Source organism: Brassica oleracea, chromosome C4, assembly GCF_000695525.1.
Source record: "Brassica oleracea var. oleracea cultivar TO1000 chromosome C4, BOL, whole genome shotgun sequence".
NCBI lineage: Eukaryota > Viridiplantae > Streptophyta > Magnoliopsida > Brassicales > Brassicaceae > Brassica > Brassica oleracea.
The window spans coordinates 14,994,964-14,998,976 of record NC_027751.1 but is presented as its reverse complement, the minus strand read 5'-3'; the positions used below and the strand labels follow the sequence as shown (position 1 = coordinate 14,998,976).

At 33.7% G+C, this 4,013-nt stretch overlaps 1 pseudogene; it reads left to right on the top strand.

The window, feature by feature from the left end:
• LOC106338225 overlaps nt 1–4,013 on the top strand; it is a 33,858-nt pseudogene that overhangs the window by 23,108 nt on the left and 6,737 nt on the right.

Here is a 4,013-nt window from a genome sequence, read left to right as displayed (position 1 = left end):
CTCAAGGACGGTTACATAAAAGGTGATAGGACGAAGCACATATTGCCTAAGTTCTTCTTCACTCACGAGCTTCGGAAAGCCGGTGAGGTCCAGGTCGTCCAAGTACGATCCAGTGACAATTCAGCTCACCTATTCACCAAGGCACTTCCTACCTGCACGTTCAGGAAGCTCACGCATCAGATTGGGATGCGTAGGCTGAAGAACCTCCACTGAGGTTCACATCAGGGGGAGTAGTACGTGTTGTACTCTTTTTCCTTCATCATGGTTTTGTCCCACTGGGTTTTCCTGATAAGGTTTTAATGAGGCAACATTAAGCGTATTACAATCCTTGTATGGCTATGGCATCCAAGGGGGAGTGTTATAAATCAATTGGTGGATGACCATAACCGTCCGGGTCCATAACCGGCCCATACACTTAGAGAGAGAGACGGTTCAACCCTAGAGAGAGAGAGGCGGCCACGAGACTTGAAGAGGAGAGAAAGACGACTACAACTTGCCTATTTCCTAATTCCTTTATATTTATGATTTGTAATATTTTCTATTATTGTATTTCCATTTATCTCTTTTCTAACCCCTATATAAAAAGAAAAAATATTCATTAATAATATAAAGAAACATACAGTTCTAAATCATAAGTTTTACAACAAAAAGAGACAAAATGTTGGCAAAAATAAAGTTAGTGCTGTAACATGAGGTGAGTGATATAAGTAATTTTTTTTTAAATTACATTGATTTAATTCATAAAACCTAATTTTTTAAAAAAATTACATTGCTTTAATTCATAAAACCGCGGTAAAAGTCCATAAACCGCATGCACAAATCCATCACAAACCGCAAACCGCTGCGGGCTCAATCCGCCAAACCGCAGATTGAAATATTAGTCCTAAACCGCTTATTTATATGGCGGACCGGACTACAATCCGCGGACTTAAGTCCGAATTGACAGCTCTAGTTAGAGCTCTAGTACAATGTGTCTAACATTCCTGGTAGACTGATATTAGTCGTTTCATTAGAAACGCCAGTTATGGTCTCATCTTCATAATAAAGCATAATGGTAAGTGGCCCATTTTCTTTTTGTTCTTAACTTCCGGCCTTTCCTAATCTTATATGTCGGTAAGATTCAAAAATAGCAACAATACTTGATTTAAAATTGATAAACAAGAAAATTTGATACATAATAATGATTAAAATATATAATAATAGTAAAAATAAAAATGTTTCTTGATTTTAAGGTTCGTTCCATTTTTTAAAAATCACAATAATGACATGAATTATAGTATCTACTTACTTCATATAATGATTTATTTTATATTAAACAATGAAATTAGTCAGTTTATTTACATAGTGACGAATATGTCCTAGGAGTAGATCACTTACTAATTAAAAGTTAGATATATATAAGTAAATATTATTTAAGAGAAGAAACCATATAATTTTTCACTAGTCAATCTGCGAAAGATTTTAACCAATTTGGCTTATGTTTGTTTATGAATTTTCGCATTTCTATATACCTTTTATTCAATATATAGAGGATACAAACTTCAAAAATTCTGAACTATTTATAATAAGAAAAATATTGGGTTAACTTATTTATACGTCTTTAAACATTTTTTTTTTTGAACAACTTTATACGTCTTTAAACATATTGGTTGCAGCTCAATATTTATGTAAAAGCCAATCATGATCTTGCCAAATATGTACAAACTGGCATTTTCCTTGGTTTTGAGGAGTATATGGAAGTTGGCCAGGTCGAGATTGCCGTGTATGCAACTTTGGGAGGTTGTTTGATGTGTATTAAACATACTGATACGGAGGAAGCTTATAAGTGGCTCAAGTCCCGACCAAAACTCCTTACGTCATTATCCATGAAAGGGCGCCTGATGAATGATATCGCCGGCTTTGAGGTAAACAAATATGAATAGTTCATATCTATATGTGTGTGTATATGTATATGTGCACGTGATAAAACTGTGCCGAATCTTACGGCCTTCACTAATCCTTTGATTCTACATACAGCTGTCTAATACTTTCTATAGAGAAAAGTATTTTGGTTCCAGGAATCAAAAGAATCTTGTGTGTTATACTTTTAAAAGGTTTGGGTAATTAGTGGTTTTGTTTTAAGACTAGCTGAGAGTGAAAAAGCCGTTTACAAATTAATTCAGATTTTAAGTATCATTCATATACAAAAGAAATGTTTGTTCCTACTGATATTTTGTTCACTGATTAGGATGACAGAGGATTCATAGCTAATGCAGTCAACTGTTATATGAAGCAATATGGGGTTACCAAACTGGAAGCCATCAGAGATCTTCAAAAAGAAGTTGCAAACTGCGACAAAATAATTAACGAGGAGTCGTTGAAGAATATTGATGTGCCACTCCAAAATCGAAAGCTAGTCTTCAAGATTCTACGCATGCTTAACGTCTCCTATAATGAAGGTGAAGGATTTACCTTCACTAAAGGAAAATTCGATAAGTATATCGCTTCTTTGTTTGTCAATCGGATCTGTAGGAAATTGAAATATTGTTTTGCTTAAACGGTGTGATCTTTTTTTTTCTTTTTTTTTTAAACGGTGTGATCTTTGTTCCTTGTTTCTTTTAAATCAACGTTCGTTTGGTATTTTTGAGATTACTAAGCTCCAGTGTCCAAGAAATGTCGAATGTATGTTATGATCACGTTAATTTCTGTCTTTGAATAAGTAAAATAATATAACAGATAATTAAAGTTGAGGTCGTATAGATAAATCCTATTTGCAACCAAACAAAAGATAAGTTGTTGAATCTGAAATCGGTGTACTGGATAAAAGCTTGATTTTGATTTGAGGTTTAGGAGAAGTCTCTATATTGAGTTCGGAACTCAACTTATAAAAATAAACGAGGATTTATTATGTTATAGTTGAACCCGATTACAGGCTGCCTGCGTATCATTTGGATAGGGATTAAACCAATCATAGTTCATGACAAAAAGGTGTTTAAGTCGTCAAAAGATGTTTAGACAAGTTTTCTAGCTTTCTATAGAAAAGTGCCGAGATGCTTATTCATGTTTTCTGGTTGATTTGAGATGTCAAATTAAACTTGAGAAACCTCTTTTTCTTATACAAGATTAAAGGCTTCATATTTTCTTTTTCCTTCTAAGCTTTTTTTCTGTCTTTAAGGTATTTTGATTTTTATAGCCGCCTTACTTTTCTGCGACGGTTTCCTTTTCCTTGTTGACTTCTTATTTTTTTTGCTGCCTTCCATTTATTAAATGAGCCGATTTAAATTTAGGAAAGGATTTGAGAAGAGTGCTAAACATGTCTCTAACATAAGTTATGGGTCGTGTGTTTATGCTTGGAGTCCAATCTCAACCATGTATTTTCTCATTGCTGTGGTGTACTTGTTTGCTCTCCTTCTCTTATTCCTTTTTCATTTTTTTATCTACTTCATCTTATATCCTTATCTTGTAACCTTTACAAAAATTATTTATGTAAATAGATCGCACTGAAGCTAAATGGAAGTTTCGAGTGGTGGTAATGCCGAAGAAGAACACCAGAGGGTCTCATAAATGTCGAACATCAGCTCAGGTCATTACCTCGCTCTGAAACAGAGGACGTTGTTCTCTGGAAGGGGAAACAAGAAATCTACAAAGCTCTGTTTATTCCCGATATACTTGGAATTACATCAGGTCTGCAGGAGAAAAGGTGGTTTGGCATAGGGGTGTTCAATCCGGATATCGGTTCGGTTTCGGTTCGGTTTTTTCGGTTTTTCGGTATTTCGGTTAGTAAAATATAACTACCATTCTAAATCCATATTTACTTCGGTTCGGTTCGGTTTATATACCGTCGGTTTTCGGTTTATTCGGTTTTATACCAAAAAACATAATTCTTTATTTTGGGATCATATTATATGAATTTTAGAGTCTTGTTGTCAACACATTCATTTATTAAAAAAATATTATAAGTTTAAATAAAAGAACAAAAATAAAAAATGTTTCTATCATCTAATAAAATAATCAAATTTATAATTAAAATCAAA